The sequence below is a fragment of the Tamandua tetradactyla genome, chromosome 21 (genome assembly GCF_023851605.1).
Source record: "Tamandua tetradactyla isolate mTamTet1 chromosome 21, mTamTet1.pri, whole genome shotgun sequence".
NCBI lineage: Eukaryota > Metazoa > Chordata > Mammalia > Pilosa > Myrmecophagidae > Tamandua > Tamandua tetradactyla.
In genome coordinates, this window is record NC_135347.1 from 38437628 (window position 1) to 38451988 (window position 14361).

Here is a 14361-nt window from a genome sequence, read left to right on the forward strand (position 1 = left end):
GGTGGTACATGCTTTTCAAGAAGCTATGGAGTAGGTGGTTGGAAAAGCCCATGAAAGATCAAACCAATTCTCCATACCAGCAGATGACCCTGAAAGCTTCAGTCAGATATGCCCTTAAAATCCCTTCTAAATATCCATGGAACTGTCTACCAAGCAACATAAATCAACAACAAAAAAATCATTTTTATTCTTTTGCTTGAGAATCTTGAGCTTCATGATCATCAATATGAAAAAGATCCATGGGTTCTACTAAGGTGCTGTTCACTGTGTGATTTTGGGAAGTCATATACTAAACAGGTCTTGTTTCAACATTCGGGAGGAAAAATATTGAATTCAAAGCATATTCAGTGCAATTATTGAAATATAACAAATTTTCCCCATTTTAATTGGGAAACAGGATTGAAAAAACACAGGGAGATATAAAGGTCATCTCTTTAGTCTTCAGGCAAAGAATGCTTTGGACAGGAGATGTATTATCAGATATCATGAGGTCATGACTTCCATAGGGCCTACCTTATTTTTCTTTGCTTGTTTGTTTTCTTATTTGTTTATTCTTTTCTCACCCATTTATCTTAACCCTATGCTCAGAGGTATTTTTTTGGCATTCAATGAGGTTCGCAAGTAACATCATTTTATAAGACAGTGATTTTTTTTTTGGCTTTTTGCTTTTTGACATTGAGAATTTCTTGTATGGTTGCTTAGGTTCTAAGCAATTTGTAAATCAAGATATCACTATAAGGGAAAATTTAAATCTTTATCACAAATAATAAGCTATCAAAATAGCAATAAAATAGAGAAAGAAAGAGAGAAAGAGACAATATAAAATACACTATCATTGAATCCCAATTCCTGATTTTTATTAAAGAACATGCATCAGATTAGTAGTTGGATTTGATGATAAATACTCTGTTAGATACCTCAGATATTACTTCTTATAAAAGATTCATGTTCATCAATAGGGATGTCAGGTTGCTAAAAAGTAAAAGAGTTAAATATATTAAATGTATTTGCTAACTAAAAAGTTGTAAGGGACCCTGTGAGTAGGCTGATGCTGTTCAATAAGTTGGTATATAAATCTGAGTTTAAAATGCCAACAAAATATAACAACCCAGGGATACCATGCCTTAACCACACTCATGACTAATGTTCATACCCTTGAAATCAAGTTTTTAAAAAATTAAATTTAGAATGTATGTGCAACCATAGTTTCTATATATTTGAATCTTCTAAGACCAATTTTTTTGACTTATAATCAATTTAAAAAAAATAGACGATAAATATGTTAGGGAAGGACTGGAGGGAGAAAGCTAGATATAAATTTGTTACAGAATATTTTATATTTACTATGACGTTGAAATATGCCAAAGAGAGAATTATATCAATTTGTTTATTCTATTACTTAGGAACCACAATTTATTTCCCTAAAATGTGATTTTTCTTTGTAATACATTTTCCAGTTCATTGCCTTTTAATCTCAAAAATACATTTCATTTGTAAATCAAAATGGTGACAGAGTTTTCTTTTCTTTTATTGTTATATCATAGAAACTTGATATTACCTAAAGGGTCTCACGACTAAGAGAGAAAGAAGAAAATATGATCAGAACTTAATTTTCTAAATTTTGCTTTCTTGATATGTATTCTGATCCCTGTAGTTACAGATCCACTTGATGTCTATGGAAGGGTGGTCATTTCCAATGGCTGGGTGATTTGTGGTAGCACATTGTTATGTGCCAGGATAGCGTTTGCTAGAAAAGAGTCAGTAGGGGTGAGATGGCTTCATTTATTTGCCTATCTATAGTTTCAGTGGAAAAATTGTGTGGGCTGTTACTTGATCAGTTCTAGGAAATGTAAAGTAATTAGAGGTTTAACAAAATTATCATTGGTGACACCTGTGAGTATACAGGAAGGCAGGAAACTCTCAAGCCATTTCTTTAAAAAAATGTATAGCTATGAAGGTGTGTCTTTAGGTCTCTCACGGGAGGATCACTCTTACAAGAATTGGAAGGTAGCATCCCATGGAGTTGTGTGGATATGTGGGAGTTTGCAGGGGTCCATGGGATGTATTTTATACACAGCAATAGCAATTATAACCTTGAGTTCTAAGGAGAGGAAGGTTTAGGTATTAATCCAACTCACCAACTAGTTTGTATTCGTCAAAGGAATTGAAAAAAGTTACAGAATTCAACCTTTGACTGTAGCCAATACTCTTACTTGGAACCATTTATTCTTTTTTCTTTTAAATAGTGGGTTGTTTAAGAAAAATGGCCCACAGAACTTGGAATCTTTTATTCCACAGAAAGAATTAGTTTTTGCGTTTCGTCTTTTGATGAGTGTTGCAATAGTATCTACCTGTCGATTCTATTCAGCTATGTAATGTTCTGTAAGCTCTGGGACCTGCAGATTTAACCTGTCAAATGATGTTTTCCCTAAAGTACACATCACACTTGCATCCTTCACTCCCAGTCTCCAGTCCCCAAAATGTCTCTTAAAGGATATTATGCTAAAATAAAAGTATGGTAGTTAAAAATATACTGTTTCTTTAAAAATCTTTCACTAAGGAGAAAAGTGTGTTAATTTCTCTCCTTTTCCCCTCATTTTAAAAATCTTAATATTAACTGAATCCCTGGCAATCAACATTTAAAAAAAAATCAACAATGAAATTATTTGTTAAGATGAATGTGATCTAAACTCACCGTGAAAAGGCAAAAGCAAAACTCATTTTATGCAGACCTCAAGCAAGTCGTTTCTGACGGATGATTTTAATGGTGACTTTAACTAAAATGCATATTTTAACAAGGCAAATTTACAGTACATAATAAATGTTTAAATTAGATTAATTAGTATGTATACTTGAGGCTTTCTAACTGTTTAGAATTATTTGCCTTGCTAAAATAGTAAATCTAGATGAGCTGAGCATCAAATGATTCTAATAACAACACTTGGCATTTGTTCAGTGCATTATATTTTCTAAGCACCTTATAATTACAGTATTAATTAGTTAAGTGACACAGTGATCTTGTGAAGAGGTGCGCCTCATTATCTTGTTTTACAAATGAGGAAACTTTAAATGCAAAGGACACAACAATTCACATAGCAATAAATCAGGTTAAGACTACAAACCCTTTTTGCATGACTTGTGCATGTCTGATGCTGCACTGAATCAAGAACAATTTATTTTGGTGTCATAGTCTCTCAACACAACCTCGCTGCGTAATAATCCCATATATTAGGTGGAGGCTTCATCCAACATATGCATTTCCAGAAATCTAGATGACTGAGGCAGGAATAGAAGAGAGAAGGTCCTTTAGTCTTACTGCATTCTCTCTACCATAATAAACTCTCATTGCATGCTTGGGTCTGGGTTGCTGAGTATGGCACCTTCATGGGGAACTGTGGGACCTTGTGGAAGAGCCTTTGGTCAGATATCAGAAGGGAGCCCAATCTGTCCTTTTTCTGAGCATCCCTAGTGTGCCATATCAGAACATGAAAAAAAAATAACTTCAAAGGCTAATGAGGCTGGAAAATTCACTGAAGCGTATTTGGCTTATAATATCTATGCAAATTAGGTACAGCTTCCAAAATATTATGGAATAATTTTAAATTATTTTAAACCAGCAATTTCAACAAGCATTAATTAATCATTTATGTTTTGGTTTCTGAAAGAGTCCCCCAAATTAATAAGACAAGGCTTCTCTATTCAAGTGGCTTTTAGTTTAGTAGAAGGATATAAACATGTAAACAAACTAGAGCAATGTTCAACAAACACTTATTGGGCACTTGCTATGTATCAGTTTTAGGGAATACAGCAGTGAAAATAACAGACAAAAATACCTGCCTTTATGGAACATATATTCCTGTGGGTAAATACTAAATAATGAGAAACATATTAAATTGAAACAAAATATTCTATTATAATCATATGCTATATTAAAATTGTTTTATCATAATTGAATATTATTCTACAATTGAATACTATATTATATGGTAAATATTGTAGGCATTGTGGTAAAAGAAGGTATCTGGAATGCCTACAGAGGAAGCAAGATGGAAAGGGAGGTTAATATTTGATTTTCTTGGAAATATTGTAGTTAGGAAATGCATAAGAAGAAAACTGCATTTGGATTAAATACTCTTAAACAGTAGTTATTCATTTGCGAACTAGAGAGAATATTAGGGCAACCAAGGAGATTGGGAAATGTAGGGTAATTAAAGTGGGGAAAGGTTAGCGATGGAACGAACATACTAGGCAGAGAAATTCTGATGAATAAAGACTGACAAAATGGAAATTTAAGATATATGGGAAGTTGTTCTCAAAGATCAGTAGGAAACCAATCTGGGAAATTAAGGATGGTATTTAATTATGACTGTCCTGTTTACTGGCAGAGAAGATGACTGAGATGGATGGTGCTGACAACTTCTTGGCTTGGTGGTGCAGGAGAATGCTAATGCCAGGACTAAGTGAGGTTAGAAGAGCAGGCCAGAGAAGCCATAGCTCTTTCATCTTCATCTGATTTTATGAAGGAATTCCTAAATGGTACAATCAAACAAACACATTTTTTGAAAAGGCAGGAGCAACAATAATAAACTTCTCATATATTACCTTTTATTTGATCCTTCCTCTACTTCTTTCTTTTCTTCTTCTATTTGTATGCATTAAGTGCTCAGTTTAGTACTATCTAAAACAAAGCGTACCTTGGTTGGCCTAATATTCTGTTCTCTAGTACTCAAATAAATACCTACCCATTTAAAATATTAAATCCGAAAGCAATATTCATCCAAAAGGAATAAGGGTAGTAACTACATCACTATATTTTAATAATGTTATTGAAGTACTAACCAATGGAATTAGACAAGAAAATGAAATGAGGTAGAATGTCAAATATGAAAATTAGCATTATTTTCAGATTTCATGAGTTTATATCTAGCACAACAAGGATAATTTACCACAAAATATTAAAAACATTAGGATAACTTATCAAGGTTGCACAATACAAAATCAATTTTAAAAATTGATGTTTTTTTAATAGAAAAAATGGAAGAAAAAATTCTGTTTATTACAGTAACATGAAAAATGAATATTTAAGAACAAAATCAGTAAGAAGTGCACACGGCATAATGAAAAGTACCACTCTTCTACAAATGAGATGACAAATAAATAGAAATATTTTCTTAATCTTGGATAAGATTAAGAGCTTTTATTAAAGTTCTTAATAGTTTTCAACTATTATAAAAATAGTGATCACTTCTAAATTAACGCACTAATGTATGTAATCAATCAGCAATAACAATAAAATGAAAAATGTTTGGCAATTTGTAAAAAATACTAGTTGTTCTAGTTTGCTAGCTGCCAGAATGCAATATACCAGAAATGGAATGGCTTTTAAAAAGGGGAATTTAATAAATTGCTAGTTTACAGTTCTAAGGCTGAGAAAATGTCACAATTGAAGCAAGTCTATAGAAATGTCCAATTTAAGGCATCCAGGGAAAGATACCTTGGTTCAAGAAGGCTGATGAAGCTCAGGGTTTCTCTCTCTAGTGAGAAGGCACATGGCAAACACAGTCACAGTTTCTCTCTTGGCTGAAAGGGCACATGGCAAGCCCTTTCATCATCTGCTAGCTTTCTCTCCTGGCTTCCTGTTTCATAAAGCTCCCGGGGAGGCATTTTCCTTCTTCATCTCCAAAGGTTGCTGGCTAGAGGGCTCTCTGCTTCTCATGACTATGTCATTCCTCTCTGGCTCTCTTTGAATCTCTTTCTTCTTCAAAACGTTTCTTCTTTTATAAGTCTCCAGAAACTTATCAAGACCCATCCAAATGGGTGGAGACATGTCATCACCTAACCCAGCTTAACAACCACTCTTGATTAAATCACATCTCCAGGGAGATGATCTGATTACAGTTTCAAACATACAGTATTGAATAGGGATTATTCTGCCTTTATGAAATGGGATTTAGATTAAAACATGGCTTTTCTAGGGGATATACATCCTTTCAAACCAGGACACTAGTGTATATATGAATAAATACTCATAAATGAATAGATAAGAAATTCTGAGATGTGATAATATTGAGAAAAGAGTATCTCAACCATATATTAAAATGCATTAAAGTGTCCAATAGATAACTCTTTTTAGCCTTGGATAGGAAAAAAACTAACAAATATGAGAATTGTGTACATGATAAAGATGGTTTTCAAATCAAATTTTGAGACATCTGAGAACAAAATGAAGGTATAATTGCCTTATTTCTTTATATAAAAATTTAAAGGAAAACAGTATAAAATATTAATTTATTTATAAACTTGGAGAAGGATAGTTTTTCTAAGCAGGTCACAAAATCCCAAGCCATAAGGTAAATAATTAATAAATTTAAGTAGGCGAATAAAGTAAGAAAAAACAAAAAACAAAAACAAGGGATAGCAAGGGGCTTATTTTTTTCTAATCTTTGAAGAGCATTTATGAATTGATAAGAAAAAATCTTAGGAAAAATGACAAAGATATGAATAGGTAGTTCAGAGAAAGAAAAATAAATAACCAATAAATACAGAAAAGTTGTTCCACATTTTTAATGACTAAAGTAATATGAATCAATATAAGAGTAATGTGTAATTCACAATGTAAAAAAGGTAACAAAAGATGAAAAATATGTAATCTCACAAAGTATTGTGGGAATATAAACTGATGAACTCTTTGGATGATAATTTGGCAAAGTATACCAAAATGGACAATTCATACCGTTTGACCAAATGTTTTTATTGCTCATCATTTATTGGACATGGCAAATGAAGTTTCACTTGTGACCAACCATAGGAGGAAGACGTGGCAGCCAAATATGCAGGTAAGAAGAAAACAACTGCAATTTAACAAATTCTTAAAAATTGGATGTGATCTAGTGTGCCAGTTTATTATACATGAAGTCCCATACATAAGGGGAGTCTGTACTCACGGCTTTGGTTTCTAGGCTGCTAGGATAAATACCACACAATGGGGTGGCTTAAACAGTGAGAATGCATGGTCTCTTGGTTTTGGAGGCTGGAAAGCTGCCTCTTCTTGGAGTCAGTCAGTAGTGTTCTAGCTGACTGCCAATCCTTGGGTTCTTGGATGTTCCTGCGGTGTGGCAATGTCTTCTCCTTTCTCTTCTGTTTCCCATTGACTCTTCCACTCTGATGCATTCTTTTTATAAGACTTCCACAAAAGACTCAAGACCCACTCTGATCCTGTTGGCCACAATGTAACTAAAAATAACACCTCAAAAAGGTCCTATCTATAAAGGGTTCACACCCACAGGAATGGGATTAAGATTAAGAACATGTTTATTTTTTCCCCCAGGGGTACCTAATTCAATCTACCATAGTCGCTTACTAGATTTCTCCTAAAGATATGAATATGAACATCCACGAAAGAAGCCCAGAGAATACAAAACAGGAGAAATATGAAGAAAAATACACCCTGGCATATACTGATCACATTATCAAATGTGAAGGACAAGGAGATAGTTTTGAAAGCTTAAAGAGAAAAGCAATATGTTGCATACAAGGGCGTTCCAATAAGATCAAGTGCCAGTTTCTCATCAGAAACTATGGGGGTAAGAAAGCAGTGGATTGAAATACTTTAAGTGCTGAAAAAACAACAACTGTTAGCCAAGAATTTTATATATGACAAGAATTCTTTTAAAAAATGAGGGAGATCAAGACATTCTCAGATAAAAACAAGTTGAGAGCATTCATCACCACTTGATGTGCCCTACGAGCAGTCCTAAAGGGAGTTCTTCAGATTGAAAGCAAAGTTCACTAGGCAGTGGCTCAAAGCAGCATAAAGAAATAAAAACCTGTGGTAAAGGTAAATATTTGTGTTATTTTAAATGCTAGCATTCTTGTATTATATTTTTTGGTATGTAATTACACTTCTTACTTTCTTACAGGTACTAAAATGCAAACACATAAAAATTAATAATGAATCTATGGTTTGGACAACCAATGTAAAAATATGTAAGTGGTTACATGTATCCCCCAAAAAAGGTGGTTGACAGAGGGGTATAGAAAAAGTATATGTGTATACTACTGAAATTAAGACAGCACCAAACCAATTATGATTGTTATATATTTAGGATGCTAAATATTAAGCCCATTGTAACCACAAGGAAAATATACGAAAATTGTATCCAGATTAAAAAGGACAGCACTCCTATTTTGTGGTCCAACACACAAAAAATCAAGCATAAAAGTAGGCATTGATGGAAGAATTGAAGGGCAAAATGTTATGACACACAAGGTCCAAATAGAAAAATGGCAGAAGTTGTGCATTATTTGTTGTGATTTTGAATGTGAATGAATTAAACTCTTAAAAGGCAGAGATTGGCAGCAAGGATAAAAAATATGACCCACTGTTCCAGTTTGCTAGCTGCTGGAATGTGATATACCAGAAACAGAATAGATTTTAAAAGGGGGAATTTATTAAGTTGCAAGTCCACAGTTCTAAGGCCTGAAAATGACCTAGCAAAAGTGAAGCTATAGAAATGTCCAATCTAAGGTACCCAGGGAAAGATAACTCAGTTCAAGAAGGCTGATGACTTTCAGGATTTCTTTCTCAACTGTAAAGGCACATGGTGGACATGGAGGTGTCTGCTAGCTTTCTCCGCCAGCTTCTTGTTTCATGAATGTCCCCCAAGGGCTTTTTCCTGCTTCATCTTCAAAGGTTTCTGGCTGCATGGGCTCTCAGCCTTGTGGCTTTGCTGCATTTTCCAAAAATGTTTCTCTTCTAAAGGGCTCCAGTAAGCAACCCTACCTTGAATGGTTGGAGACACACCTCAATGGAAACCATCTAATCAAAAGTTACCATCAATAATTGGGTGGGTCACATTTCCATGGATAATTAAAAAATTCCCACCGAGCAATACTGAATGAGGGTTAAAGGGCATGGCTTTTCTTGGGGGTCCACAAATTCAAACCAGCACACCCATCCATATGCAATCTGTAAGAGATTTGCCTTAATTTCAAAGATACAGATAGGGTGAAAGTGAAAAGATGGAAAAAAATATACCATGCAGATAGCAACCAAAAAAATGCTGGGATAGCTATACTAATATCAGATAAAATATTCTTTAAGTCAAAAGCAGTTATGAGGGACAAAGATGGTCATTATAAAGGGGGGATTTCTAAAAAGGGGACAATTCAGCAAGAAGATGTTACAATTATAATTACATATACAATTATCAGCAGCAAAATATATGAAGAAAATACTGACAGATTTGAAGGGAGAAATGAACAGTTCTACATTAACAGTAGGAGACTTTAATACACCACTTTCAATACTACACAGAATGTCTAGTCAGAAGATCAAGAAGGGAATATAAGAATTGAATGATACTCAAAACAAATTAGACTTAGGAGACATATATAGAACACTTCACCCGACAAAACAGAATGCACATTGTTCTCAAATGCATGAGCCATTATCCAGGATATGCCATCCACTAGGACACAAAACAAGTCTGACTCAATTTGAAAATACTGATATTATACAATGTATACTCTCCAGCCACAATGGAACGAAGCTAGAAACCAATAACAGAGGGAGAAATTTAAAATTCACACATACATGGATATGAAATGACATATTCTTAAGCAACCATTTGGTTAAGTATGAAATATCTTGAGGCAAATGGAAATGAAAATACAAAATGTCAAAGTTTAAAGGATGCATTCATGGAAGTTTAGAGAGGGAAATTTGTATCTGTAGCGCTTATATTAAAAAACAAGAAAGACTTCAAATCAGAGATCTGACCTCAAAACTGGGAGGACTGGAAAAAGAAGAGCAAATTAACCTAAAATGAGCTGAAGGAAATTGCAAAGATTAAAGAGCAGATAAGTAAAACAGAACACACAAAACAATAGAGAGAATAAACAAAACCAAAAGTTGTTTGTTTGAAAGATCAACAAAATTCACAAATCTTTAGCTACACTGACTAAGGATAAAAGAAAGAGGATAAAAACAACAAAAATCAGAAATTCAAAAGATAGCGTAACAATTGAACACACTGAAATAAAAAGGCCTATAAGAGGATACTGTGAACAACTATGTGCGTATAAATCAAACAGCCTAGATGAAATGGAGAAATTCTTAGAAACAGACTACTTATATTGACTAAAGAAGAAAGAAGATATCAGCAAACAAATTACTTGTAAAGAAATTGAATCAGTATTCAAAAACCACCCAACAAAAAACCAGGACCAGAAGGTTTCACAGGGGAAGTCTACCAAACGTTCCAAGAAGATTTAACTCCATGTCTATTCAAACTCTTCCATAAAATTGAGGAGGGAACAAATTCCTCAATTCATTCTGAGGCCAACATCACCCTTATTCCAAAGCCAGATAAAGTTACAAAAAAGAAAATAAAACTACAGATCAATATCTCCTGTGCAAAAATCCTCAACAAAATAGCAAACTGAATCTAACAGCATATTAAAAGAATTATATACCATGATCAATTGAGATGTATCTATGTTATGTAAGTTTGGTTCAACATAAGAAAATCAATTAATATAATACACTGCATTAACACAATGAAGAAACAAAAAGCACCTGACCATCTCAATTGGTGCAGAAAAAGGCATTTGACAAAATCCAATACACATCTTGACAAAAGCAATCAGAACACTAGGAATAGAAGGAAAATTCCTGAAGACGATAAAAGTCATGTATGAAAAGTCCACAGCTAACATCCTATTTAATGTGGAAAGTTGATAGCTTTCTATGCTGGCTTGAAAGTGTTATGTCCTCCAGAAAAGCTATTCTCTTTTTGATCTCATCATGTGGGGCAGACCTATTGAAGGGTGGGGCCTTTTGATTAGGTTGTTTCCATGGAGATGTGACCCATCCAATTGTGGGTGGGAACTTGTAATTAGACGGAAATATGACCCCACTTATTCAAGGTGGATCTTATTCTACTTACTGGAGTCCTTTAAGAGAGGGACATTTTGGAGAAGACACAGATGTTTGGAGATGCTAAATAAGAGATGAAATTTGGAGTTTGTGAGGGAGAAGCTAAGTGAGGATCCACAGACACTTAGAGAGAAAGCCACTGGACTCAGATGCTGAAAACAGTGAGCCAGGAGCAAGGACCAGCAAACGTTATCTACATGACTTCCCAGCTGACAGAATTATTCCAGATGCTAGTGGCCTTTATTTAAAGTCAAGGTATCTTTCTCTGGGTGCCTTAACTTGGACATTTTCATGGCCTTAGAACTGTAAATTTGTAACCTAATGAATCCCATTTATTGAAGCCAATCAATTTCTGTTAAATTGCATTCTGGTAGCTTTAGCAAACCTAAACACTTTCCCTCTAAGATCAGGAACAAGACAAGGATGCTCACTGCCAACACTATTATTCAACATTGTACTGGAAGTTCTTACCAGAACAATTAGGCAAGAAAACGAAATAAAAGGCATCTAAAATTGGAAAGGAAAATGTAAAGTTTGCCCTATTTGTATATGACATGATCCTATATACACAAAATCCCTAAAAAACCTAAAGCTGGTAAACTAATTTAGGAAGTTGGCAGAGCACAATATCAACACCCATAAATCAATACCGTTTCTATACACAAACAATGAATAATTGAAAGAAGAAATCAAGAAAAAATCCATTCACAATATTAACTAAAAGAATCTAATACCTAGGAATAAATCTAACCAAGGATATAAAGGACTTGAACACAGAAACAAACAAACAAAAAAACATTGCTAAAAGAAATGAAAGAAGACCTAAATCAGTGGGAGGACATTCCATGTTCATGGATTGGAAGACTAAAAATCATTAAAACATCAATTCTACCCATAGCAATGTATAGATTCCACACAACCACAATCAAAACTACAATAACCTTCTTTTAAGAAATGGAAAATCCAGTCATTAAATATGTGGAAGGGTAAGGGGTCCTGAATAGCTGAAGTCATTATGAAAAAGAAGGAAGTAGTTGGAGGACTCACACTTTCTGAACTTAAAATTCATTACAAAGCCACAGTTATCAAAACAGCATGATACTGGCACATGGCCAGCTATTAGACCAATGGAATTGAATTGAGAGCTCAAACATCAACCCTTATATTTATGGCCAACTGATTTTTGACAAAGTGGCAAATACCACTCAAATGGGAAAGAATAGTCTCTTCAACAAATGGTGCTGGAAAAACCTGATCCCCATTTGAGAAAAAAAGGAAGGAGAACCCTTATTTCTCACTTGATACTAAAATCAACTCAAAATGAATTTAAAAACTTACCCATAAAAGTCAGTAATGTCAAACTCCGAGAAGAAAAAGTAGAGAAGAATATTCAAGACCTGCTGTATCAGGCAGTGGTTTCTTAGACGCCACACCTAAAGTGCACACAACAAAAGAAAAAATAGATAAATTGTGTTTCAGTTCGATAAAGCGGCTAGGATTTAATACACCAGAAATTGATTCAGTTTTACAAAGAGGATTTATTAGGTTACAAATTTACAGTACTAATGCCATGAAAATGTTCAAATTAAGACATCCAGAGAAAGATACCATGACTTTGAAGAAAGGCCACTGGCATCTGGAACACCTCTGTCAGCTGGGAAGGCTGTTCGGTGGTTACCGCTCTTTGCTCTCATTTCATTGCTTTCAGCTTCTGATTCCAGTGGCTTTCTTTTTAAGTGTCTATGGGACCTCACTCAACTTCTCTGGGGTAAACTCTTGATTTCATCTCTTAACATAACATCTCCAAATGTCTGTATCTCTTAGTTTCATCTTTCTGCCCTCTGTGTTGGCTCCAAATGCTCTATGTTTTCTGCCTTTCATTCTCTTTATAGAGGACTCTAGGAGAACGATTAAGACCCACCTTGAATGGGTGGAGTTGAATCCCCATGGAAACAACCTAATCAGAAGTTTCCACCTACAATTGGTTGGTTCATATCTCCACAGAAACAACCTAATCAGAATGTTCCACCTACAATTGGTTGGATCACATCTCCATGGAAACAACCTAATCATATGATCTCACCCAAACTATAGGTCTGTCTCCATAAGATTGGATTGAAAGAACATGGCTTTTCTGGGGTACGTAAGAGTTTCAAACCAGCACAAATGGTATCTTATCAAAGCTAAAAACTTTTGTGCCTCAAAGTTCCTATCTTGAGAACCTACAGAATGGGAGAAAATGGAAACTACATATCTGATAAAAGTTTAATATCCAGACTTTAAAAATGAGTCCTTTACCTTAAGAAAAAGGCAAACATTCCAATTTTAAAACATGGGAAAAATATTTGAATAGATATATAGTCAAAGAAAATATGCAAATAGCCGGAAAACACATGATAAGTTGCTCCACATTATTAGCCATCAGAAAAATGCAAATCAAAATCAAAATGTGATACCATTTCAATCATTTGTATGGCTATTATTAGCAACATGGAAAACAGCAAGTGTTGGAGAAGATGTAGAGAAACAGGAATACTTTTCATTGCTGGTGGCAAAGTAAAATGGTTTAACCACTGTGTAAGAGAGTTTGGAGGTTCCTAGACATCTAAGTACAGAGCTACCATATGACCCAGCAATCCCACTACTAAGTATATCCCCAAAGGAATGGAAAGCAGGGTCTCACACAGATATTTGCACTCCATTATTCTTAGCAGAACTATTCACAATTGCCAAAAGATGGAAGCAACCCATGAGTCTATCAATTAATGACATGAATGGATGAAAAAATGTGGTGTATATATATATATGTATATATATTCTATATATATATTCTATTACGTGTACATATATATATATATGTACACGTAATAGAATATTATTCAGTTGTTAAAAGGAATGAAGTCCTGATATATGTGACAACATGGATGAAACTTGAAGACATCCTGTTAAGTGAAAAAAGCCAGGCACAAAATAACAAATGTTGTATGATCTTCCTATTTTGAAATAATTAGAATAGGCAAAGTCATAGAGTCAAAATCTAGAAGATAATTTACCAGGAGATGGTATGGGTAGGGAGTGTGAATTTGGGGCTTGAAATATGAAGTTCTTCAAGCCCCAAATAATGGGAATTTTTGGTAATGGATGGTGGTGATGGGAGGACAGCATTATGAACATAATTAACAGCACTGATATATATACACCTCACTGTGACTGAAAGGGGAAATGTTAGATTGTATATAAGGTAACAGAATAAAAACTAAAAAAAAATCCATGGAACTACACTATATACAGAGTGAATCCTAAGTAAAACCATGACTGTAGTTAATAGTACAATATTAAAATATGTTATCATCAATTGTAACAAACATCCCAAACCATAGCTTGATGCTTTATTAATAGGATGGTATATAGAAATCCTTATG

General features: G+C 34.3%; 1 long non-coding RNA gene across 3 annotated transcripts in view; it reads right to left on the reverse strand.

Annotated features, from left to right (window-relative positions):
• The window catches only part of LOC143665340 (uncharacterized), an 80064-nt gene extending 67159 nt beyond the window's left edge, over nucleotides 1–12905 (reverse strand). For 2 of the 3 annotated variants that reach the window (XR_013166891.1, XR_013166890.1), the window contains exons 1-2: nucleotides 12548–12877; nucleotides 12278–12372 (exon numbers count right to left, since the gene is read on the reverse strand). This is a non-coding gene — a long non-coding RNA (uncharacterized LOC143665340). Of the gene's footprint in view, nucleotides 1–12277; nucleotides 12373–12547 lie in introns of all 3 variants that reach the window. The other variant, XR_013166889.1, reaches the window with a different exon arrangement.
• Between the last annotated feature and the right edge of the window lie 1456 nt (nucleotides 12906–14361).